Source organism: Triticum aestivum, chromosome 5B, assembly GCF_018294505.1.
Source record: "Triticum aestivum cultivar Chinese Spring chromosome 5B, IWGSC CS RefSeq v2.1, whole genome shotgun sequence".
NCBI classification, from domain to species: Eukaryota; Viridiplantae; Streptophyta; class Magnoliopsida; order Poales; family Poaceae; genus Triticum; species Triticum aestivum.
In genome coordinates this window covers 687,606,013-687,634,001 of record NC_057807.1, presented here as the reverse complement: position 1 = coordinate 687,634,001, position 27,989 = coordinate 687,606,013, and the positions used below count along the sequence as shown (strand labels likewise).

General features: G+C 42.9%; 1 pseudogene; it reads left to right on the top strand.

Moving 5' to 3' along the window:
* Window positions 1-2,404: 2,404 nt before the first annotated feature.
* LOC123115290 (uncharacterized) lies at window positions 2,405-27,500 on the top strand (annotated as a pseudogene).
* The last annotated feature ends 489 nt before the right edge of the window (window positions 27,501-27,989 follow it).

The window sequence follows — 27,989 nt, the reverse complement described above, 5'->3', positions numbered from 1 at the left end:
ATAATATCAAATTAGAGTTATTAGATTCATCATGAAATGAATTTTCATCAATTTTTGGCTTAACATTGTGGATGTCGATATTTTTGGCTCTAAACTTGGTCAAAGTCAAAGAAATTTGACTTTCCAAAGAAATAATACCTCTTGTATTTTGGAACTGATGGAATATTTAATTTGGCAGATGTGAGAGATGATGGAGTGTGTTTTATATTTATTTATAATGCGGTTATTTGTGGGCCTTTCATGGTGTGATTCTGTGTTATGCACTACTCACCTCATACTTTTGTGGGTATATTTTGCGTCGGTGCCTACATGTACTATATTGGTGCTATAGTATCATCATATGGCGGCGCTTCTTTTTTCTATGTGGTAAGAGGGTGCATAGGATTGATATGTTTTTTTAGCCGGTTGGTGTTGATTGATTTTAAAAATCGTTTGCCCAATCAAAATCGTAAACCAAATTCAAAATTGAATATTTCAATCGAATAAAAGAGCTTCAAAATTAGGGAATATGGTGAATTAAAATAATTAAATGGGGGAGCTCCTTGAGAAATTATTGACCCGGTCAAAATCAGGTGACCAAGTTCTAAATTGAAGACCTTAGTTAATTGTGATGACTCAAAAATTAGGAAACACAATGTACAATATAAAAGAATTTAATGAGAGCTTTAAGAAATTGTTGACTTGATCAAAATTGGGTGACCCAATTTCAGTTGGAAACCTCAATTGATTGTGAGGGCTTTTACCATGGGGAGCTCCTAGTGATATAGTAGATTACCATCGAGATCCCAAGGCCATTGAACAATCACTACTGCCAGCAAGAACGAGTTGTCAACGCGTCGCGGTCGCTGCTCCTTTACTGGAGCTGACTTAATCTTGTCAACCACAACTAGGAAGTCCTCGAGCACTTAACCCTAAGGCCAACGCTTCAGAGCTACTTTCGTTGTCATTGAACCGTTGAAATTGATCTGAAGCGCCTGACACCAAATCTTACCATCTTGCATGCATACTGGTAAACCCTAACCTCACCGTCACAAGGAGATAGTAGGAATCTACGTTAGAGCGCCGGATTCGGTCTCGACGGACGAACTCAAGGAGAATCGAAACACGAAAAACCAGTTTGAAGATGAAGTGTGGCCACTTACCAAGGTGTTGCCCCTATGAGGACTAAAAAATCTATCCTAAACTACTGCCCAAAGAATCACTAAGACTCCCCTCCCCGCCGCCGGCCACTGGAGCGCAGAACAGATGGGAGGCAAGTGTGCGCTCTCTCGTTGCAGAGCATGGAGGGAACGAAGCTTCACCCTATCCGCCGTTACCGGAGGGGATGGAATAGATCTTTTTTTTAGATCGTATTCTTGTGTACCCTCTATTTCTATGCGAGGAACCTGTTCGTTGCAACAGTATTACAAGTTAATTACCATTCATCAATGTCATGTAAATTGAGAACCAACGGGTGGTTCAATAGTTAGGATGGTAGTTGTAGTCAAGCCCATCACGGGTCATACCTCAAGTTCCATACATGTGAGTCTCATTTAAGACCAAATATTCTTTCAGTCGATAGCGAGGCGCCTATGGTGACTCAATCAATCTCAAGACTCGCCGAAACACTCTCTCGGATATGCTTATAGGGTGTACATGTATGTGTATTCATAGAAGTGAGTGCATGTGCGTGCATGTGACCTTGTGTGCCTGCTTTCTAAAACAAATCGTTCACTACAAATTCAAGATTGCCCTCTAACATAATACATCGTGTAGTTAAAAATAATGATAGCTCATGTTGTACCTGTATTCACATATCTAATGGTTACACAAGCCTGACAGAAATTGGAACTTGGTTTTTGTTGTTGTGTGCCGACTGAAATTCGTTAGACTCTAGTCTATTATTCTACCCTAAACCTAGTGCAATGCTATAGCCTATAGCATAATTGGAAATTGGAATTCGTTTGACTCTAGTCCGCTACTCCCTCCATCCGAAAATACTTGTCGTTGAAATGGATATATCTAGACATATTTTATTCTAGATACATCCAATTTTATCTATTTGTGCGACAAGTATTTCCAGACGGAGGGAGTATTAAATAAGATGAGAGGATATTGCCTTGGGTAAGCACAGATTTACGGTGAAGGTTCGAAAAGATGTGGCCAATATTTTACGGGAATCGGTCAGTTGCTACCAGTTGCAGAGTTGAACTAAATAGAATTCATCCGTCAATTCACTTGTTCTGAGATAATTACAGCATATATTCATCAGAATTCAAGTGACCTGTACAGTTTTGGACACGTCCATGCATGCATCATACTTTGATCAGCAGATTGTACAGACCCCATCCGTGCGGGGTGCCCAAAAACACGTCAGCCGGTGTAGAGAGGCAACGAGCGGAGGGCTGCCGTCCACTTCATGGCGATGGCGTCCTCCCCGTCGGCGTTCAGGGGTGGCGGAGATCAGGCCAGACCCGCAGTCACCGTCACGCGGGTCCTTGTCAAGTATCCGATCCATTACAGATCAGACGTGCAGCACACCAATTGTTGTAGGAATAAACATGACGTGTAGTGGTGTATCCTAGTCTCTTTTTTTTGCGGGGAACTTCAGAGAGCTTTATTAGATGAAAGCATTCGCTGGACAGTCAGCCAGAAGGCTGCTGATCAGGAAGCTAGGTATGGAGTCCACCCAGCTATCGGTCACATTAAGCGTACATGCACGCTTAGCACACAAATGTGCAGGATCATTAGCGGCTCTTATTAAATGAGAAATATGAAAAGACAAAAAGCTAGCAGAGAGCTCTCTAATTTCTAAAAAATCGGTGCTACTACCGAACGATCGGTGCCGCTAGTGTTCCAGAGGTTAACTGCCTCAAGACAGTCGGATTCCAGTCGCACGTGCATGTAGCCTCGAAGCTTGGCGAAGATGACGCCCTCCCGCAAGGAGAGCACTTCAGCAATGAAAGGATCCGTTACCTCTAGATGGCGTTTGCACCATGCGCCCAGGAATGTCGAGGAAGAGTGTGCTTCAGTGTTGATCTTTATATGATCATCTTGAGGGGGCCGCCACCCATGGCCCGGCAGAGGTATGAAACTCTGTCGAGGGATGTCCAACAATTCCAAGTCCTCGCGAATACGACGGACCGAGGTAGCCGGATCAAGGATCTCCTGGTCATGTGTTCTTCTATTATGAGACATCCAGATGGCCCACATGATAGTGATTATTATGGCACGATCCTTGTCAGTGAAATGTATGTCACATAGGATGTCACGTGCCCAAAAACTGGGATGGAGTCGGGGCAGATTGATGTCAAAGAGCAGCCTTGCCTCCTCCCAAAACCGCCTTGCATGAGAGCAGTGAACAAGGGCGTGCATCAAGTCCTCGTCCATTGACAGACATAGCTTACATAAGCTTGTATCTCTGATGTGGCGATGGTGAAGGGTGCACTCATCTGGGATGATTCCCCTCATAACTCGCCACCAGGAAACTCGTACCTTTTGGACAACTTTGAGCTTCCACAGAAGTCTCCACATCTGTTCTTCATTCGTTGATGGCCCCGATATCTGCCTTCTTCTAGAGCTAGCCGCTCTTTCTGATTCACTAGAGCTCGATATGCTGTTTTAACATAATAGATGCCAGATCTCTCATGTGCCCACGCAAGAAAGTCCTCCCCGCCACCCTGACGAAGTGGAATATTAAGAATTGCATCCGCGTCCGGTGGGATGAATGTCGCGCGAATAGGATATTCCATGTCCAGTTGTTCGAGTCGATGAGGTCGCTGACCATAGTCACCGGAGTAGATGGCGGCCCTGAACAACGGCTTCATAGTTATAGTCGATGGGATCCATCAGTCTTCCCAAGCCGATGTAGTAACCCCAACACCAATGCGCTTTATAAGTCCAACACTTAGGGCTGCACGCCCCGCGATGATGGCCTGCCAGGTGGCGGAGGCAGACTTGGGTGTTGGCACTTGCATGAAATCACAATCTGGGAAATACCTTCCCTTCATCACACTGGTGCAGAGAGCGTCCGGTTTTGTTAGGAACCTCCAGCCATGCTTCCCGAGAAGCGCTAGATTAAATTGTCGTAGGTCCCGAAATCCCATCCCTCCCTTGATCCACTAGTGCAGAACCGGGCAATAGCACCGGTCCGTAAGGCCCTTTAGTGCCAGTTCCATAACCGGCACTAAAGTGTGGGCACCAAAGCCCCCCCCCCCCTTTAGTACCGGTTCAGCACAAACCGGTGCTAAAGGGAAACCACGTGGCACGAGCCAGCTCCAGGGGCCTGGAGCCCTTTAGTACCGGTTGGTAAGACCAACCGGTACTATAAGGTTTTTTTTTAGTTTTATAATTTCTTTTTCATTTAATTTTGTGTTTCCATTTTAATTTTTTACGTTTGCTGGTATTTTACGATACTACACATTGTACACGTTATGCATATATATATATATATATATATATATATATATATATATATATATATATATATATATATATATAGGTAAAACTGTGTCTATCATAGCTTGCCACAAAACTAGTTAAGGCTTGCTACACATTTAATGGTTTAAAAGTAAGTAAAAAATATGAAATAAATAGGGGAGCCTCACTCTAGTATAATAAGATGATCCAACGGTGTGATTGTGAAAATATGCATTTATGTATGCTCAGCGAAAAAAACAAGCATTTCAGCTCACTACAGGATCAATATATATTGAAACATTTGTTCTTTTTATCCAGGACACATGCAGTCATATTTTCTTAATCCCTCCGTTGGATCATGTTATATTATAGGTGTGTTGGTTCAGTATTTTTTTCATGATTTTTAAGAACTTTTACACCGTCGAAATCCTTAACTAGTTCCGTGGCAAGCTATTGTAGAAAATCCTACTCCTATATATATAAATAGAATTTCTAGTAGAACCAATCATGCATATATATATCATCAATGTCTCACAAACCATCAGATTAATTAATTCACACATACACACATGTATAGCTATATACAATTTCTCCTACATATGCATGTTGCCTTCGGAGCCAATGGCATTAGCCTAATTGGTGCCTTCGGAGCACGATGACAATTGGAAGTGGTTTTCATGAGGGCGGTAGCGGGTAATAGTATTCTCCCTTCGGATTTATGACCTGGTCGAGCAAAAATCCCGCTATTTCCTCTTGAAGTGCTTCTACGCACTCCGTTTCTAGGAGCTTCGCCCGCACCTCTCTGAACTGTTAAGAAGGAGATCAATATGCATGTGTATTAGTTGTGTGACTAGATATCAATAAAGGTGTAAAAATTGTGAATAGTGTTTTGACAAGCGTACCCATTCCTGTCTTTGAGATCTGCTCCTTTCGGACGCCATCATGCGAATGTTCTCGCAAACGCAGAATGCACACAGATCAGTCCCCTGCGCCTGCTTCAGGGCCTTTACGAGAATGGAATTCGATCAGATAATAATTAATCAAGCATGATAATTAAAGAGATGGCAGCTAGCTAGCTAGCTAGTACTACTTAATTACTTACCCTGGGCCTTTCCTGTTGAAGCTTTTTTTCCATTCGCCTTCCATGACGCTGATGAACCTTGCCCAAGCCCTGCCCGCCGACAAAGAAAATGAATAAAGGGGTTATTAAATAGTTCATATCATGAAATGACGAACTAAATAGGCCGAGATATATAGTTAATAATGATTGAAATTACCTGTTGACTATCCCAAACAAGATGTTATAGTCAGTTTTTTCTTTGAGTAGTGAGTCCAGTATTTCAACTGTTCCGGTGTCAACTTTAATGATACACAAGACCCAGTGAAATCTTCATGCACACACGTTTGCATGTCTTAATTAAGCGGGCATATGTAAGCAAAAACATGTAGCTAGCTAGTAGGCAAAAATGGAGAATTTTTAGTACAAGACAGTGTGACTCACTAGAAGTTGTAAGGAAGTAGTATATCTTCATTGTATTTGAGACGCTTCAAGAACTCTAGCATGCTGTCCTCTACGGCCTTTTGATGACGTGCATCTATTTTCCATGTGTATTCATTAATGGTGTTTGGGTCAATGAACCCAATGCCATAGCGTCCACCTTTTCTCATTTCATACATCTTCATCCTGCATATAATACCACAGAAAAGAATATAGTGAGGATAATTACAGGTAAGGATTGCTCAAAAGGATAACTACAGCTAGCTTGAGACTTAAATTACAGAAAGAGATCACTTACAGACAATAGCAACTGACGATAGATTTGTCGAGTGCGTCTTGATTGTATAACTGAAACAGTTCAGAATACTCAACGGACACAGCTTTCTCATGGTAGTAATGCTCCTTCTTGACATTCACCATGAGGGAGAATCGATCGGAAATCTTGGTAATGTTCATGTACCATTCATGCAATTCATGCATTCTCGTTGGGAGGTTCTTGACCTTGTCTGGCTTGACCAAAGGTTGGCCCCGGACATATTTCCATTTTATTTCATCCTCTCTAAGCACAGGCATGGGCTCGATCTCGAGGAGTTGTCCAATAGTGATTTTGAGAACTTCAGCCTGCATTATATGCTCCTCCGTTATTACCACATTGTCCACCTCAGGAACGTAAACTGTTTGCCCACAATAATATTGGGCGCGCGTACTGTCACGTGTTGTTGGCACAACAAGCGAGGGGATCAATTGCGCCGCCTGTTCTCCCATCTGGGGAATGGTTTTCCCGCATTTTTTGACAGCTGCTTCTTGTTTGCTCGATCCCGAGCTCGCCTCCTTACGTAGACGTGCTCGATTTAACTTCCTGATGTGGCGCTCATAGTCTATGTCAACAGGCTTGGGAGCTGGTGGTTGAGCCATACGAATGAAGTGGTCAATCGTTTCCTCAGGCACTTTCTCCCTTGGCGGCGGTGGCGGTTTCGGTGCAAAATGGGCTTCCACCTCGGACTTCGATATGGCTGCGATTTCCTCCTCGGACCTGTCATAAGCCCTCTGCGGAAGAGGCGTGAGGCTTGGACCATATTTATATCGCTTGCCTCTGCCTGTACTTCCTGTACTACCTCGACTCGTACCGCTACGCACCATAGCTGCGGGGTGTCTCTTCTGTGATTGCTGAGGCGGAGGAGACGCCTGACGGGGCTGAGTTGGACGAGGAGGAGTGGCCGCCTGAAGCTGTGCCGGACTTGGAGGAGGAGTGGCCTGAGGTTGTGCCGGACTTGGAGGAGGAGTGGACGTCTGACGCTGTGGCGGACTTGAAGGAGGAGGAGTGGCCTGACACTTTGCCGAACTTGGAGGAGGAGTGGCCTGACACTTTGCCGGACTTGGTGGACTTGCAGGAGCGGGAGACTGCTGACTTGGTGGCGGACTTCGACGAGGAGTCGGCTGACACGGTGTCGGTGGCCTTCGAAAGATGATGCAATCCTTTTTCCATAGGATGATACGATGTTTGGCGTCTCCGAGAAAGCGCTCATCGTCACCTCCAGGATAGTCAAGCTCTAGCTCCGAATATGGGTCCACCACCTCATCAACCAAGACACGAGCATAGCCCGCTGGAATCGGGTTGCAATGGAAGGTTGCCTCGGGGGGATTTGTAAAAGCAACGGCGTCCGCCACCTTCATGGATATGTTCCTCATTTTGACGTGTAGCTCGCAGCTAGTGTTCTCCGTGATGTCATCCACGGGGTATCTACCCAGCATTGCGTCGTCCGGGGCGGAACCCACGCTGCTTCTCGGCATGGATGGGGCGGTGCTATCCAATGCTGGATCATTCGCTAGTTGCTGCAGCTGCTGAGACCCCCTTTGCTAGGTAAGTGAGTCGATCTGCTCCTGCTGCCGCTGGAATTTGATTACCAATTCCGCTTGACTTGCTTCTAGGCCTTGAAGGCGTTCATAGTCCCGCTTCCTCTACTCCTCCTCCATCTTCCTCTTCTTCTCCTCCACAATCTTCTTTCTCGCACGGGTTCTGTAGTCGGTGTTCCAGTCTGAAAACCCCTCATACCACAGAATAGCATTCTTGCCTTGTGTTCTTCCTGGGTGTTCAGGATTTCCCAGGGCACGCGTAAGCTCGTCGTTCTCTCTGTTGGGCTGGAACACCCCCGATCGTGCCTCTTCTATTGCAACAAGTATCGCATCGTCGGCTCCCTTCAGACTTTCCCTCGTCGAAACATTGCCTGTCTTCGGGTCCAACTCCACCGCATGCGCATAGAACCAAGTCCTGACCCTGGGGGGCCAGCTCTTAGTAACCGGAGTGGCACCTGCATCCTCCATCTCTTTCTCAGACTTATCCCACTTAGGCATTGCCACTGCATAGCCACCTGGCCCCAGCTTATGGAACTTATCCTTTTTTCGGCATTCTTCTTGTTTATTCTCAACCGTTCCTTAGCTCATTCCAAATCCTTGAATTTCATGAAATCGTCCCAATGAGCACATTGGTTCTCTAGTGTTCCCTCGAATACTGGAGTCTTCCTTCCTCCCTTGACGTACTTGTCCCATTCACGATTCTTGTGGTTCTTGAATGCAACCGCCATCTTCCTAAGAGCAGCGTCCTTGACTTTCTGCACATCTTCTTCTGTGAAATGATCTGGTAGGGTGAAATGTTCCATGAGAGTATCCCAAAGCAGATCTTTTTGATTCTTGTCGACAAAAGTAACATCTGGACGTGGAGCAGCGTCCTCTTTGCCTTTTTGTCTTTTGTCTTTTGCTGGCTCTCTCCATTCTTGAAGGGAGATCGGGAGTTGGTCCTTCACAAGAACTCCGCACTGACAAACGAACTTGTCCGCAATCTTCTTAGGCGCTAATGGTTCGCCATTAGGTCTGACTGCCTCGATATTGTACTTTACGCCCTTCTTCAACTTTTTGTTCGGGCCTCGTTTCGTCCTTTTGCCTGAAGATTTGCTCGATCCGGATGGCTGAAAGAACAAAGATCGATTCATTAATATATCTTCAAGTCATTTAAAATATGTGATGATCACCAGATACCTGCTTATATAAATATATATACCTCGCCGGTCTTTGTTGTTTGAGGATCAACATGTTCTTCGTCATCGTCATAATCGTAGTTCATGAATTCATCAATTCGGTCGTCGCGATCGAATATCATATCACCCTCTCCGGTGTTGTTTAGAAATTCGGAGCCGTCATAATCTTCTTCATTCTGATTATCATCTGGCCCGCGTATCATATCGAACATGGTTTGTTCTCCCTCTCTGTCGGTATTGTCTGCCATAGCTTTTATTTAACTAATTCAAAAGAAATATAAAACAATTTAGTATTCAAATTACATCGTCTCGAATAATAGATATAATCTCGAATACTTCATCTAGAATAATAGATATAATCTCGAATACATCGTCTCGAATAATATATAATATTGAATAGTACATCACTGGCTAGCTAATTAAAGATCGAATACTACGGAAGAATCTAGGACACTCGCGGTTCCTGCGGCGCGGGCGGTGGACACCCAAAGAGAAGGAACCCTCACAGGATCATAGCTGAAGTGAGATCCCCGAAGATACTGCCAGGTATTGGAGAACCTGCCGCCCTCTAACGCAACCATGTAGCGATGGACGTGCTCGTCCTCCTCCCTGACACGACGACGTACCACCTCCGGCGGGGCCGGGTCCCTCCGCACCGAAACTGGCCCACGCGAACGCCACCAAACGAGATCAGGGTCGACGACGGGACCCGGGGCCGGGTTCCTCATCAAGCGGCGCACCCCTCCAGGCAGCACCTCCCAGTGCCAGCCCGGCGGAGCCCAGTCCCGGACATGGGTCGGCTGGACGTCGTCGCGGACGGGTCGACGGCGAGGATGCGGGCCGGGCATCGTCGAGAACAAATACTAGCTATATGCCCGCAAAAAGTAATATTTTTTTAATGATTGGATTTTGATAACTAAAATTTCTAACATTTCTACTATTTCAAAAATCTATATACTATTTCATACTAATTAAGCATCTAACACTAAAAACAGAAAACACAACTTCTATACATCCATTAAAAAACTGAAAAACAACATTATATAAAAAATTTCCATACTAATTAAACACTAATTATATCCATCTAACATGCATTCATACATATATAATAGTGAAAAAATAATAATCTAAATAATCTAAACTAATTAAACATACAAAATACGTATATACTAATTAAACACTAAATAATCTAAACTAATTAAACATACAAAATACATATGTACGTGTGTGTGTGTGTGTTCATGCATGCTTGTGTGTGTGTGTGTGTATGGCCTCGGGGAGGGGCGGCGCCCATGGTGGCCACCTGGGGCGAGGGAGAGGGGTTAGAGGGGGAGAGCTCACAGCGGGCGACGGCGACGGCGAGACGACGGCCGGGGCGGCGACGGCGGGGATGGCGCGACGGGGACGGGGACGGGCCCGGGGCGGCGACGGAGACGAGGGCGGCGACGGGGACGAGGGTGGTGACGGAGACGAGCGGCGACGGAGACGATCGAGGGCGGCGGCAACAGCGACGGAGACGGAAACAGAGGAACAAACAGAGAGGGAAATTGAAATTTTCGTAGCTGTTGTATATATAGAAGGCACCTTTAGTACCGGTTGGAGCCACCAACCGGTACTAAAGGCCTGTTTTGGCCAGGCCAAGCGGCGGGAAGCGACCCCCCTCTAGTACCGGTTTGTGCCACCACCCGGTACTAAAGGGGTCACGCTGCTACCCCAAAGTTTAGTCCCACCTCGCCGGGCGAAGGGCAGCCGCACTGGTTTATAAACCCAGCCACGGCTACCACTTCAAACTCCTCTATATAGCTAGCAGGCTTGTGGGCCTAAACTCTGCGCGCTGCCCTGTGAGTCTGCTGGACCTTTAAGGCCTGTAATTACACACCTGTGGCCTATCAGGCCCACAGGGCAGCGCCCCAATTTTTTTATAGTTTTTTCTTTTCTGCTTTATTTTCTTCTATTTATTTTTGCGTAGTTTTTTGTATAGTTTTTTATTTTCTGTTATATTTATTTTCTTATATTTATTTGTGAGTAGTTTTTCATCTAGTTTGCCAAAATTCAACATTTTCAGAGTTCATTTTGTAGTGATTTTCAATTTCACGGTCATTTTGTAAACGAATGAAAAATAGCAAATATAATTTTTTCCTTTTCTGCTTTATTTTTTCTTCTATTTATTTCTGAGTAGTTTTTTCTTTTCTGCTATATTTATTTTCTTCTATTTATTTTTGAGTAGTTTTTTTATATAGTTTTTTTCTTTTCAGCTATAGTTTTTCTTTCGTCTCTGCTATTTTTTCTGTTAGTGCCCGTAGTTTTCAAATTTGAATAGTTTAAATTTTGAATTATTTGAAATTAGTGTGAATTTGTTTGCACATAAAATTTCTTCGCGTTTCAAATGCCAAAACACATAACTACCCTAACTATTACAGAGATTCCCCTCTCGGTACGAAACACAGAAGAAAGTGATGATAGCTAGTGAAGCCAATCACATCCCAGGTCTTTTGGTGTGAAACTTTTTCTTCGCGTGTGTCCCTTTGCGCCGTAACCATGGAAAATCTTCATCATTTAACGGGATGCTCGGGTCAATATTCACTGTGAATGGAGCAATTTCATCAAACTTTTCATAATCTTCTGACTTGTCTGTCTTGTCATCCACTCCCACGATGTTTCTCTTCCCAGAAAGAACTATGTGCCGCTTTGGCTCATCATACGATGCATTCGCTTCCTTATCTTTTCTTTTTCTTGGCTTGGTAGACATGTCCTTCACATAGAAAACCTGTGCCACATCATTGGCTAGGACGAATGGTTCGTCTGCATACGCAAGATTGTTGAGATCCAATGTTGTCATTCCGTACTGCGGGTCTTCCATTACCCCGCCTCGTGTCATATTGACCCATTTGCACCGAAACAAAGGGACCTTTAAACCACGTCGATAGTCAAGTTCCCATATGTCCTGTATATAACCATAATATGTTTCCTTTCCCGTATTGGTTTCTGCATCAAAGCGGACACCACTATTTTGGTTGGTGCTCTTCTTATCTTGGGCGATCGTGTAAAATGTATTACCATTTATCTCGTACCCTTTGAAAGTCATTATATTCGAAGATGGTAACTGGGACAGCAAGTACAGGTCATCTTCAATAGAGGTGTCATGCATGGTACGTGTCTGCAACCAGCTGGCGAAACTCCTGGTTTGTTCACGTGTAATCCAGTCATCAGACCGCTCCGGGTGTTTGAAGCGTAGCAAATTCTTGTGTTCATCCATATACGGAGCCACCAAGGCGGAATTCTATAGAACTGTGTAGTGTGCTTCAGTGAGAGAATGTCCGTCCATACATATTATTTGTTCCCCTCCTAGCGTGCCTTTTCCATCCAGTCTGCGCTTATGCCGCGATTCAGGAACACCAATCGGCTTAAGGTCAGGAATAAAGTCAATACAAAACTCAATGACCTCCTCATTTTGATGTCCCTTGGAGATGCTTCCTTCTGGCCTAGCACGGTTATGAACATATTTCTTTAAGACTCCCATGAACCTCTCAAAGGGGAACATATTGTGTAGAAATACAGGACCCAAAACGTTAATCTCTTCGCACAGGTGAACTAGGACGTGTGTCATGATGTTGAAGAAGGATGGTGGGAACACCAACTCGAAACTGACAAGACATTGCACCAAATCATTCTGTAACCTTGGTATGATTTCTGGATCGATTACCTTCTGAGAGATTGCATTGAGAAATGCACATAGCTTCACAATGGCTAATCGAACGTTTTCCGGTAGAACCCCCTCAATGCAACCGGAAGCAGTTGCGTCATAATCACGTGGCAGTCATGAGACTTTAGGTTCTGGAACTTTTTCTCTGCCATGTTTATTATTCCCTTTATATTCGACGAGAAGCCAGACGGTACCTTAATACTGAGCAGGCATTCAAAGAAGATTTCCTTCTCTTCTGTGGTAAGAGTGTAGCTTGCATGACCCTGATGTATGCCGTCTTCTCCATGCATACGTTGCTGGTCCTCCCGTGCCTCAGGTGTATCTTTTGTCTTCCCATACACGCCCAAGAAGCCAAGCAGGGTCACGCAAAGATTCTTCGTCACGTGCATCACGTCGATTGCGGAGCGGACCTCTAGGTCTTTCCAATATGGTAGGTCCCAAAATATAGATTTCTTCTTCCACATGGGTGCGCGTCCGTCAGCGTCCTTTGGAACAGGTTGTCCGCCAGGACCCTTTCCAAATATCACCTTCAAATCCTTGACCATATCATGTACATCAGCACCAGTACTGTGGCGAGGCTTCGTCCGGTGATCCGCCTCACCTTTGAAATGCTTGCCTTTCTTTCTTACGGGATGCCTGCTCGGAAGAAATCGACGATGTCCCAGGTACACATTCTTCTTACAACTATTCAAATATATACTGTCGGTATCATCCAAACAGTGCGTGCATCCGTGGTATCCCTTGTTTGTCTGTCCTGAAAGGTTACTGAGAGCAGGCCAATCATTGATGGTCATGAACAGCAATGCCTTTAGGTCAAATTCTTCCTGTTTGTGCTCATCCCATGCACGTACACCTATTCCATTCCACAGTTGTAAGAGTTCTTCAACTAATGGCCTTAGGTACACTTCAATGTCGTTGCCGGGTTGTTTAGGGCCTTGGATGAGCACTGGCATCATAATGAACTTCTGCTTCATGCACAACCAAGGAGGAAGGTTATACAAACATAGAGTCATAGGCCAGGTGCTATGGTTGCTGCTCTGCTCCCCAAAAGGATTAATGCCATCTGCGCTTAGACCAAACCATACGCTCCTTGCGTCATCTGCAAACTCCTTCCCGTACTTTCTTTCGATTTTTCTCCACTGCGACCCGTCAGCGGGTACTCTCAACTTTCCGTCTTTCTTACGGTCTTCTCTGTGCCATCGCATCGCCTTGGCATGCTCTTTGTTTTGGAACAAACGTTTCAACCGTGGTATTATAGGAGAATACCACATCACCTTGGCAGGAATCTTCTTCCTGGGGCACTCGCCCTCGACATCACCATGCTCATCGCGGCTGATCTTATAGCGCAATGCACCACATACCGGGCAAGCGTTCAAATCCTCGTACTCACCGCGGTAGAGGATGCAATCATTAGGGCATGCATGTATCTTCTGCACCTCTAACCCTAGAGGGCAGACAGCCTTCTTTGCTTCGTACGTACTCTCGAGCAATTCGTTGTCCTTTGGAAGCATATCCTTTATCATTACCAGCAACTTTCCAAATCCCTTGTCAGATACACCATTCTCTGCCTTCCATTGCAGCAATTCCAGTGTGGTGCCCAGCTTTTTCTTGTCACCTACGCAATTCGGGTACAACAATTTTTTGTGATCCTCTAACATGCGCTGCAACTTCTTCTTCTCCAAATCACTTGTGCAGTTTCTCTTTGCATCGGCAATGGCCCGACCTAGATCATCAACGGGCTCATCTGGTGCCTCTTCTTCAGCTTCTTCCCGCATTGTCGGCTTAGCTTCTTCCCGCATTACCGGCTCAGTTTCTTCCCCCATTGTTTTATCATCGTATTCAGGGAACCCATGGCCAGGATAGTTGTCGTCGTCCTCTTCTTCTTCATTGTCTTCCATCATAACCCCTCTTTCTCCGTGCTTGGTCCAAACATTATAGTGGGGCATGAAACCGGACTCAAACAGGTGGACGTGAATGGTTCTTGACATAGGGTAATTGCGACCATTCTTACAGCCAGCACATGGACAAGGTATAAAACCATCCGCCCGCTTGTTTGCCTCAGCCGCAAGTAGAAAAGTATGCACGCCCTCAACGAACTGGGGAGAGCATCGGTCATCGTACATCCATTGTCGGCTCATCTTCATTACACAACACCGAATAGACCAAATTAATACAAGTTCATACATAAAGGTCATACAACACTTAAATGCAACAAACAAATAACTCTCTAGCTAAAGCATTTAAATGCAACAACAAATGCTATCAAGATCACAACTAAGGTAACAATTGATCCAACAGCATAATGATACCAAGCCTCACTATCGATGGCATATTTTCTAATCTTTCTAATCTTCAAGCGCATTTTCTCCTTCTTGATCTTGTGATCATCGACGAAATCGGCAACATGCAACTCCAATTCCATCTTCTCCCCCTCAATTCTTTTCAATTTTTCTTTCAAGTACTCGTTTTCTCTTTCAACTAAAATTAACCTCTCGATAATAGGGTCGGTTGGAATTTCCGGTTCACATATCTCCTAGATAAAAATATCTATGTCAACTTGATGGGCATAATTTGTCATAAACACGAAATGCAACAAATAGTTTTAAAAGAGAATATACCACATCCGAATCATAACAAGGGCGAGGGCCGACGGGGACGGATATCAAAACCATGGCACTATGTATAACAAATAACGTACGGGTAAGATAATTATTATACGAGTAACTATATATCCAAATCACACAAACATCAATTTTTTATATAAAATTTCATGAACAAGAGGCTCACCACAAGGTGGTGCCGGCGACAGGACGGTGCGGGCGATTGACGGTGGTTACGACGGAGATTTAGAAGGCACTAAGTAAACCACACCTACATATGCAAACTAAGTGTTATTTTAACCTCAAATTGCATATAAATCAAATACTAGCACATATATATATTTCCTCCCAAATTACTAAACTCAGAAATTAATAACTATATAAAGCATTGCAAGAGCTAATCTAGAAATGAGAGATGAAAGGACAAAGTTGCTAACCTTTGTGATCATTTGAATGGATGGGGGCCTTCAAATCTTGACAAATTTTGGGCAAAATGTGTGATGAGCTCGAGAGGAAGAGGGGAAGAACAGAGAGGAGAGGGGAAAGGGGAAGAACAGAGCGAACTCGGGTGGACGAAGGGTTTATGTAGGACGACCTTTAGTACCGGTTCGTGCCAAGAACCGGTACTAAAGGTGCTGGAGAGGGCCCAGACTGACAACATCCTGCCACCACTCTCATTAGTACCGGTTCGTGGCACGAACCGGTGCTAAAGGTTAGCCACGAACCGGTACTAATGAGAGCGGCCCGGCTAGCCGTTGGAACCGGCACTAATGTATACATTTGTGCCGGCTCAAATACAAACCGGCACTAATGTGCTTCACGTTTGACCCTTTTTCTACTAGTGATCTTGGGTGTAGCAAGCTTGTCCCAAGCTATCCAGTGTAGAGACCGTCGATCCATGGAGCTCCCCCACCAATATTTTGCCATGTTTGAGGTAAGATTCTTGCACACTTTCTTGGTGAAAAGAAAACAAGACATGCTGAAGGTCGGTATAGTGTGCAAAGCTCGAGGAGGCCGAGATTGTGGAGAGTTTTTTCAGTTCGGTGACTGATAAATTCATGTACATCATTGGCACGCTCGAGCAGCTTTACGACATCGATGACATGACCATAACAGAGGCGATCAGATGCTTGCGGACATGGAAGAGAATGCTCGTGGCTGTCGGAAAGGCAAAGGAGGAGGTAGTGACCAACTCATGTACGCGCTGTAGATTGGGAGTCTCCAAGTAGCAAAGGAAGGCACAGAGTTGGCGAAGGCTCAAGCAACGCGAAGAGCGGCGGACAAACCGGAAAAGGCAAAGGAAAAGGCAAGCCACAAGGTCGTGGTAAGGCGGACCGATCTAAAGAGCGGAAGCCATGGAACTTGATATGTCTGAGGTCAAGTACTATAACTGCATTGAGATGTGTCACTTTACGAAGGATTGTCCGTAGCCTAGCAAGCGGGAGATCAGGAAAATTACGACATGTAGCATATGGTGGTGTATGTTGAGTGTAGAAAAAGTTTCAAGGTCCAATGATAAAGCAACTAACACTTCACCTTCAAACCCGATCAATTTCTTTTCAAAACCATGATTCTTCCTGAGAGATTTTTTATTTCCAAGAAGTGTATGTCACTTTTGCGAAAACTACTCCAATTTTTACTACAACATCTAGGGATCATATCGTGACACCATGCCAGTTTTCATATTTTTCATATTTTATTTGCATTTTCTGGAATTAAAAAACTAATAGGCTCAATGTTTGGGGTTGTGTTTTCGCACCCTGATGTCTGGGTGTCTTTTATTTTTATTGGATGAGGTCTAAACATAGATTCATTAACACAAATAACATTTTTCAGCCCATTTTTGACAGCATTTTCATGCACTTGCAGTTCAAAAAGTTCGAAGGATTATATCCGCTAAATATATAGAAAACCCCTTATGCGCCGTTTGGATGTTGACATTCTGACCAAGAATTTGGTATTAGCGTTCTTTGCCCCGAATGCCGGTGTTTGGAGGGCCTAGACATTCATCCACGTGAGAAATTCGGGACCGATATCCAGAGGCCAACCCAACCACTGGCTTGACCCCTCCGTAAATTGGGAGCCATGACCCTCATCATTCCCCTGAATTGGCTTACCTCTTCATTGTCCCCATTCGACGCACGCGAAAAGGAAAAATGGAGCGCCAGCACAAAGTAGGCACCGCGCCGGCCAAGGGAGATCGAGCTCGGCCCTCCTCGACCGATGGCTTCTACTCCCTCCGTCCCTAAACATTTTTCTTTCTAGATTTCAACAAGTGACTACATACGGAGAAAAACAAGTAGAAAAATGACTTTACGTGAGCCCTATTAGTTCTGATTTGGAAACGGACCGGTACTAATGTGACCATTAGTTCCCGTTCCAACGACTAGGGGGGCGGGCATCATTAGTCCCGGTTCATGTTGAACCTCTAGTACCGGTTCGTGACACAAACCGGGACTAAAGGTGTGGTGGCAGGCTGGGGCCCCACGAGCACATATAGTCCCGGTTCATGTCACAAACCGGGACTAGAGGTGCACCGTTAGTCCCGGTTTGTATAACCAACCGAGACTAAAGAGATTAATATATATAGTGCTTCATCTAGCCCGAGTCGAAGCTCTTTGTTTTCCCCCTCCTCTCTGTTTTCTTCCCCTCTTGCTCGAGCTCACCTCCATTTTTGCCAAAATTTGTCAAGATTTGAAGGCACCCCATCCATCCAAGTGTTCAAAAAGGTTAGCAACTTTGTCTTTTCATCTCTCATTTCTAGATTAGCTCTTGCAATGCTCTATAAGTATGGTGATTTGTGGTTTTAGTTTGGAAGTAATTATATGTGGGTGTTTATTTGATTTATATGCATTTTGAGCTCAAATTAACTTCTTAGCTTGCACATGTAGGTGAGGTTTACTTAGTGCCTCCCCATCCCCGTCCTAACCACCGTCGATCGCCCGCACCGTCCTGTCGTCGGCACCACCTTGGTGAGCCTCTTATTGTTATCCTTGTTTTATATTTAAAAAAATCATGTTTGTGTGATTTAGGTAGTTACTTGTATCATTTTCTTACTTGCACATTGTTTATTATACATAGTGGCATGATTTTGATATCCATCCCCGTCAGCCCTCGTCCAGTTTATGATTGGGATGTGGTATATTCTATTTTATAACTATTTGTTGCATTTCGTGTTTATGACAATTATGCCCATCAAGTTGACATAGATATTTTTATCTAGGTGGTATGTGAACCGGAAATTGCAACCGACCCTCTTGTCGAGAAGTTAAATTTAGTTGAAAAAGAATACGAGTATTTGAAAGAAAAATTGAAAAGAATTAAAGAAGAGAAGATGAAACTGGAGTAGTTTGTTGCCAATGTCGTCGATGATCACAAGATCAAGATGGATGCAATGCGCTTGAAGATCAGAATGATAAGAAAATATGCCGTTAATAATGAGGCTTGGTATAATTATGCTTTTGGATCAATTGTTACCTTAGTTGCGATCTTGATCGCATTTGTTGTTGCATTTAAATGCTTTAGCTAGAGAGTTTGTATGTTGTTTTATGAGAATAAGTGTGTATGAACTTGTATTAATTTTGTCTTTTCGGTGTTGTGTAATGAAGATGATCCGGCAATGGATGTACGATGACCGATGATCTCCCTAGTTCATTAATGGTGTGCATACTTTTCTACTTGCGGCTGAGGCAAATAAGTAGCCGGATGGTTTTATGTATTGTCCATGTGATGTTTGTAAGAATGATGAAAATTACTCTAATCAAGAACCATTCACATCCACCTGTTTACATCCGGTTTCATGTCCGGCTATAACTGTTAGACCAAGCACGGAGAAAGAGGGGTCCTAATGGAATAAAATGAAGAAGAAGGGGATGATGACAATTATCCTAGCCATGGGTTTCCTAAATATGATGGTACAACAATGGGGGAAGATGTTGAGCCGGCAATGGGGGATGATACTAAAGAAGAGGCATCAGATGAGCCCGTTGATGATCTTGGTCGGGTCATTGCCGATGCAAAGAGAAATTGCGCAAGTGGAAAGGAGAAGAAGAAGTTGCAGCGCATGTTAGAGGATCACAAGAAATTGTTGTACCCAAATTGCGAAGATGACAAGAAAAAGCTGGACACCACACTGGAATTGCTGCAATTGAAGGCAGAGAATGGTGTATCTAACAAGGAATTTGAAAAGTTGCGGATAATGTTAAAGAAGATGCTTCCAAAGGACAACGAATTTCCCGATAGTACGTATGAAGCAAAGAAGGTTATCTGCCCTCTAGGATTAGAGGTGCAGAAGATACATGCATGCCCTAATGGATGCATCCTCTATCACCATGAGTACGAGGATTTGAATGTGTGCCCGGTATGCGGTGCATTCCGCTATAAGATCAACCGCGATGACCCTGGTGATGTTGAGGGCGATTGCTCCAGGAAGAAGATTCCTACTAAGGTAATGTGGTATGCTCCTATAATACCATAGTTGAAATGTTTGTTCTAAAACAAAGAGCATGCCAAGTTGATGCGATAGCACAAACAAGACTGTAAGAAAGACGGGAAGTTGAGAGTACCCGCTAACGGGTCACAGTGTGGAGAAAAATCGAGAGAAACTAGGGGGACTTTGCAGATGGCGCAAGGAATGTATGGTTTAGTTTTAGTGCAGATGGCATTAATCCTTTTGGGGAGCAGAACAAAAAATCATAGCACCTGACCTGTGACTCTATGTATCTATAACCTTCCTCCTTGGTTATGCATGAAGAAGAAGTTCATTATGATGCCAGTGCTCATCCAAGGCCCTAAGCAACCCGGCAACGACATTCATGTATACCTAAGGCCATTAGTTGAAGAACGTTTATAGTTGTGGAATGAAAAAGGTGTACGCGCATGGGATGACACAATCAGGAGGAATTTGACCTACATGCGTTCTATTTGTAACCATCAATGATTGGCCTACTCTCAGTAACCTTTCAGGACAGACAAACAAGGGATACCATGCATGGACGCATTGTTTAGATGATACCGATAGTATATATTTTGATAAAACGTAAGAAGAATGTGTACCCGTGACATCTTTGATTTCTTCTGATCAAGCATCTCTTAAGAAAGAAAGGCAAACATTTCAAAGGTGAGGCAGATCACTGGAGAAGCCTCGCCACCGTACTAGTGATGATATACTTGATATGGTCAAGGATTTAAAAGTAATCTTTCGAAAGAGTCCTAGCGGACAATCTGTTCTGAATGACCTGACGGATGCGCACCCATGTGGAAGAAGAAATCTATATTTTAGGACCTACCCTATTGGAAAGACCTAGAGGTCCGCTCTGCAATCGATGTGATGCACGTGACGAAGAATCTTTGCGAACCTGCTAGGATTCTTGGGCGTGTATGGGAAGACAAAAGATACACCAGAGGCACGGGCGGACCAGCAACATATGCACGGAAAAGACGGCATGCATTCAAAGCAGTATCAGGGTCATGCCAGCTACACTCTTACCAATGAAGAGAAGGAAATCTTTTTTGAATGCCTGCTTAGTATGAAGGACCCGTCTGGCTTCTCCTCTAATATAAAGGGAATAATAAATATGGCAGAGAAAAAGTTCTAGAACCGAAAGTCTCATGACTACCACGTGATTATGACGCAACTGCTTCCGGTTGCATTGAGCGGGCTTCTACCGAAAAATGTTTGATTAGCCATTGTGAAGCTATGTGCATTCCCCAATGCAATCTCTTAGAAGGTAATCGATCCAAAAATCTTACCAAGGTTAGAGAATGATTTGGTGAAATGTCTTGTCAGTTTTGAGTTGGTGTTTCCACGATCCTTCTTCAATATCATGACGCACGTCCTAGTTCACCTAGTCAAAGAGATTGCCATTCTGGGTCCTGTATTTCTACACAATATGTTCCCTTTAAGAGGTTCATGGGAGTCTTAAAGAAATATGTTCATAACCATGCTAGGCCAGAATGAAGCTTCTCCAAGGGACATGAAAATGAGGAGGTCATTTAGTTTTGTGTTGACTTTATTCCTGACCTTAAGCCAATTGGTGTTCCTGAATCGCGGTATGAGGGTAGACTAGGTGGAAAAGGCACGCTAGGACCGAAAGCAATAATATATATGGACGGGCATTCTTGGGCGCAAGCAAACTACACAGTTCTACAAAATTCCTCCTTGGTGGCTCCGTATATCGAGGAACAGAAGAATATTCTACGCTCTAAGCACCCAGAGCAGTCTGATGACTGGATTACACATGAACAAACGGGGACTTTCGCTGGTTGGTTGCAAACACGTCTCATGTATGACGATTCTATTGAAGATGAGTTGTACTTATTGTCCCACTTATCATCTTCGAATATATTGACTTTCAAAGGGTACGAGATAAACGGGAATACATTTTACACGATCGCCCAAGATAAAAAGAGCACCAACCAAAACAGTGGTGTCCGCTTTGATGCAGTAAACACCAATAGGCCAAAGGACACATATTATGGTTACATAGAGGAGATATGAGAACTTGACTATGGACGTGGTTTGAAGGTTCCTTTGTTTTGGTGCAAATGGGTCAATCTGACAGGAGGCAGCCGGGGTAAGGGAAGACCCGCAGTACGGAATGACAACAGTGGATCCCAACAATCTTGTGTACGCAGACGAACAATTCGTCCTAGCCAATGATGTGGCATGGATTTTACATGTGAAGGAAATGTCTATCAAGCCGAGAAAAAGAAAAGATAAGGAAGCAAATACATCATACGATGAGCCAAAGCACCACATAGTTCTTTCAGGGAAAAGAAAAATCATGGGGGTGGAGGACAAGACAGACATGTCAGAAGATTATGAAAAGTTTCGTGAAATTGCTCCATTCACAGTGAATATTGACCCGAGCATCCAGTTAAATGATGAAGATTGTCCATGGTTACGGCGCGAAGAAAAAGTTTTACACCAAAAGATCCCACTCTGGGATGTGACCGACTTCACTGTCATCACTTTCTTCTCTAGTGAGTTTCCGGACTTATATATCTAGAAAGTCCCACTTCCGACAAACCGGAGGGAATCTTTGTTATAGTTAGGGTACTTATGTGTTTTGGCATTCGAAATGCAAAGAAATATTATGTACAAAAAAATTATTCCATGCATTATGTAGGACTTTATTTGCTATTATTCTAAGCTAGATGACCCTGAAATTGAAAAGAACTACAAATGAATGCAAGACATGACAGTTTGTAAAGAATGCAAGAAGATTCATACTTCCCCAACTCCAAAATTTCTGAAGAAATACCACACCGTAGAAAATTTGTTGTTGCTTACATTTTTGAGCTAAATGACCCTGAAATTAAAAAACACTACAAATGAACTCTGAAAAGGTTGAAAGTTTGCATGGTATCATCATTTCACCCACATAGCATGTGCTAAAAAGTTGAGAGGGTTACGACAAAAATTGGATGCACTTCGTGTACAAAATGTACAATCTCTTTCGAAGTATCAGGGTTTCAGACGAAAACACATTTGTTACAAAGGCATTTTGTTTTTTAAAACTTATTTCAACTCCAGACTTTTTGTGCGTTCAGTATGCACAATTCAAAGCCACATAATTATTTTTCAACCCTTTCTGACTTCATTTGCTATTTTTCATTCATTTACTGATTTTTTTGAGTTAAATGACCTTGAAATTAAAAGCACTACAAATAAACTCTGAAAAAGTTGAAAGTTCGCATGGTATCATCATTTCACCCATCTATCATGTGCTAAAAAGTTGAGAGGGTTTCGGTCAAAACTAGATGCACTTCATGTACAAAATGGACAATCTCTTTCGAAGTATCAGAGTTACGGATGAAAACTCATCTGTAAAAAAGACATTTCATTTTTTTAAACTTATTTCAATTCCAAACTTTTTGTGCGTTCAGTATGTACCATTCAAAGCCACGTCATTAGTTTTTCAACCCTTTCTGACTTCATTTGCTATTTTTGAAGCACTTGCTGATTTTTTTAGCTAAATGACTCTGAAATTGAAAAACACTATAAATGAACTCTGAAAAGGTTGAAAATTGGCATGGTATCATCATTTCACCCACATAGCATGTGCTAAAAAGTTGAGAGGGTTACGACAAAAACTGGATGCACTTTGTGTATAAAATTGACAATCTCTTTCGAAATATCAGGCTTTCGGACGAAAACTCATCTGTTACAAAGGCATTACATTTTTTAATTACCTAAAAATTAAAAATTGAACATAATGATAAAACACACTAATATTAAATAGCCGAAAAAAGAATAACTAAAAAAATCTATTTTTGTTGTGTTTTTCCTTTCCTGTAATTATATTTTTGTTGTGTTTGTCCTTTCCTGTAAAATGTTAGTTTCTATTGTGTTTTTGTAATTTCCTTTTATTTAATGACATAACATATATGTTTGCAAAAGTTGTATTGATTGAAAGTTTGCATAGAGAAATGTAAGATGGGCCAGTTTGTTGGCCAAAAATCAGTGGGCCATGAACCGCCTGAAATTAAATGGACCGAAATTCCATTTGGGTCGATTGTTACGTGGGTTGTGGGTCTTAGGCTCAGCTAAAATTTAGTGGACCAAAATTTTAATTGGGCCGGTTAGTTCATGGGCTGCCACGTAATATCCATGTCAGATGATGATGTGGTAGACAATTTAACGTCGTCATGAGCATGTTATTTAAGTACCATCCATGACTCAAAATCTGTCATGGATCCATGACGGATAGACGGTCTTTCATGGAGTATACTATGGTCAAATTATGACGCGATATACATGAGGGATTTCAAATCTGTCATGAGTGCATTTCAATGACAGTTTTGCACAAGTCCATGACGGACTGGTACCGTCATGCATTAACAAAATTCTTATAGTGAAGAGGAGGAAATAACATGGAAATTTGTCCCCGACCAACCTCTGGTCAAGCCAAGGAGATCCCGCTTCTATCAACGAGAATGTGCACATTACATGAGTGGTACCTCAGAGAAGTAAACAACGTGCGAGAGTCCCTCATGGTGACTCATGAAAGTCAAGGAAGAACATTACTTCCATGCAAAAGATGGGTTGAGTCTCAAGAAATGTTTCAGTTATTCAATCAAGACGCACTTGACAAATCTATCGTCAGTTGCTATTGTCTGTAAGTGATTTCTTTCTGTAATTTAAATCTCTAGCTAGCTGTGCTCGTTCATTACCTATAATTATCCTCACTATATTCTTTTCTGTGATATTATGCAGAATGAAGATGTATGAAATGAAAAGAGGTGGACGCTAATGGTATTGGGTTCATTGACCAAAATACCATTAATGAAGAGACATGGTCACAAGAATGGTCGAGAAAAGACACAAAGAGAAGCTTGCTACAGTTTGTGAAGCGACTAAATACCCAACCAGAAATACTACTTCCTTACAACTTCGTGTGAGTGTTCTATATCTTGTACTACAAGTTCTATTTTTGCTTACTAGATGTTAATAAGTGTAGTTGATGAGTTATGCACATGCCCGCTTAATTATACAAATGTGTGCACATGCAGTTTTCACTGGATCTTGATAATCATTGAAGTTGACGAGGGAAAAGTTCAAGTACTGGAATCACTACATAAAGATACTAATGAATACTCAATCGTGAGGGGGATGGTCGACAGGTAATTTCAATCATTATCGCACTATGTCGGCCTCTTTAGTTCATTTTCAAATATCAACTAACTAATAACTGTGTTATTCATTTTCTTTGCCGGCGGGCAGGGCTTGGCAAATGTTCATCAAAGAGGTTAAAGGCGAACTGAAACAACAACTGAAATGGGTGCGACCCAAGGTAATTAAGTACTACTAGCTACGTCTGCGCATCTCTTTAATTCTACTTTGATCAATACCATTGTCATGCTTGATTAATTATTATCTGATTGGATTCTATTCTCGTAAAGTGCATGACGCAGGTGTCGAGGAATAATTTATGTGCGTACTACGTGTGCGAGAACATTCGCATGATGGTGTCCGAAAGAAGCACATCTGCAAGACAACTTTGGTTACGTTTGCCAGAACATAATTCATAATTCTTTTTATCATGATCTAGTATATATACACACAACTGATATATTCATATTGATCTCCTTTTTTTAATAAACATGCAAGAGATGCGGGATAAGCTCCTACTAGAGGACCACGTACGAGCAATTCAAGAGTAAATAGCGGGTTTTTTGCTCCACCAGATCATAGATCCCAAAGGAGAATACCATTACATCTAATGCATGCATGTAATGATCTGCAAATTGTAGGAGAAATTGTATATACCTTAATTACAATGTTGTAGATGTGCATTACAGTTTTGATAACTTTTGTTTTGGCCGTGGTCATGCTGCTGCTTTGGTTCAGTCAGTCATGAAACTCGTTGACAAATGTGATTTGATGGATACTTTTAGAGTCTGATTATTGAGAAGGAATAAGTTTTAAAAATTATCAAAGTTGTCCACATAAACAGGGGAAGGATTATCGTCCCTTTTTGTGTTGTGGAAATGTATATTCATCACTTGATATGATTCAGTTTAGTGCGTGCTTTTGTTGGACCCAATGCAGAATCAACAAAGAGTGCCTCTCATTTTCATCAGCATCTGGTCTCTTGTTCATTTGGTCTTTCTCATGGAGCATGGTCATGGTGCTGCCATGAACAATAATAGATAACGGCCAAGTGAATTGCAGATAAGAAGAAATCATCACATATAAGTTTTCTAGAAGAAGGGGTGCATACTATTAATTACATTTTTAGCAAAATTATCACTTATTGCTACTTATTTTGAGGATACTCTATAACGCACCCTCTCTGTCATGATTTGAAGATATAAAATTGTAGATAGCATTGGCTCGCACACTGAAGATACTATAGTTATGCTAATGTAGAAGAAAAAAAAGCAGATCCTAGCTCGTAGGTGGTTCTGGAGTAGCTTCTTCTAATTGAAGTTTGGCTTTGTCATAGTTGACACTCCTGCTTGCCTTATTGTTAAGTTAAGCGTACTGCATTTCTTGTAGTATATTAACAACTTGGAGTATTCATTAAAATATTTATGTTTCAGTCCTTTATTTGATCCATTATTCTTGAATTTCTATGTGGCAGAGAAGTTGCTACTGTGGAGAGTCCCTGCCATGCCTCAGCATCTACCTTTTTGCCTTTGCCTGGACCTCATGTTTGTGCAGATCTCCTTGACAGCCTGCTTCATGAAATTATTGCTCTCTTTAACTCATTCCAAGACCTCCTTGCTTTCATTGGCACCTGCCACTCATGGCGCAATGCAGTCTCTACCTTTCCCTCTGTGTATACATTCAGCTTCCCGCCACTCCATTTGAAACCAGATAGTCCATATGTTCATCCACATAGTGGCGGTGTCAAGCCAATTATTTTATCTAATTGCAAATGGCAGCTAAGTGATCCTACCAAGAAAAACTTATCCCTTGTGTGTTCAATGCCTGAAAATAGTCCAAATGCAATGCACTCTTTGGGCTTCTTATATGGGTATCTTATCTTCTCCTACGAGGATCACTGCCTCCTTGTGGATGTGTACACTGGTACCAAGGTGAAGACCCCCAAACTCCCGCCCAACAACAATCTTGGATACTTTTGTGGCATAGGCATCCTTACGGCTCCATTAATTTCAGCCAACTCATGCCTCCTCCTTTTCTCGAGGGCTTCCATGTTTGAGTGGCGGGTTGGAACAAAACCTGGTCAGAGCACCCTCTTGATCTTGGCCGTGAACGCATGTATCAAATTGTGTTCTTCAAAGGTGATATCTTTGCCATAGATGCTCTTATGAGGCTCCACACTATACACTTGACACCTCGGTTCGGCATGCGAGAAGTACCAATTCAATCGGAATTCCTGCCTATTAACTCATGGTTGGTGGTATGTGGTGACATGCTCCTCATGATTGCCCAGAGGTTAAACTCTGGCGGATTGGATGGCTCATCCTTTAAGGTCTTTCGACTCGACTTCACTGTTGAACCAGCTAAGTGGGTGAAGGTGGAGAAGTTGGAAAATATTGAACTGTTTGTTAGCCTTGACAGGAGGGATCCTACATTTTCTTGCATGAGTCCAGAAAGATGGGGAGGAAAGAGTAACTACGTTTATTTTGCAAGGCTATGTGAAGATCCTGATGAAACTTGGACTTCCGCTGAGCTTGGTCAGCTAGTGCCAGAAAATGCAATTCACCCCATGTTCTATGGTATGTCATTCCCTCCCGACTACGGTTTACTGAGTAACCTATGGGTATTCCCCAATTTAATTTATGGTTCTGGCTAGTGATCCTATCACAGGATTTTTTATCTTAGTTAGCAACTAGTTTTGTAGCCGTGATGGTTTCTGACTTTGGGAGCAACGTTTTGTTGTTCAAGTACAATTTATCTCTATTGGCATTCTGCTGGTACGCCTGGTTGTATTGTGCATTTGTCATCTGCTTGCGCCGGGTTTCAGCCATGTGCTGATAAGTGAGACATATTGTCATGTATAACTTGGGTACTATTGTGGCCAAACTTACTGTGTATTCACTTTACTTTACCTCCCATATTATGTATACATGCCGGTGCTGTAAACCATCACCCTAGATCATTTTTCTTTTTGCTGGATTGGATTGCATCATGCATCGTTGAACTGAATGTGATGCAGTGGATGGTTGTTTTCTTCCCCTTTTTAGTTGGTAGTCTGTTGATGGAGCTTGCGTGTTTACTCTGGAACTCTCTGCAAATGACTTCTTGTGCTTACATCTTATTGGGTGGGGCTTCTGCCTTAATC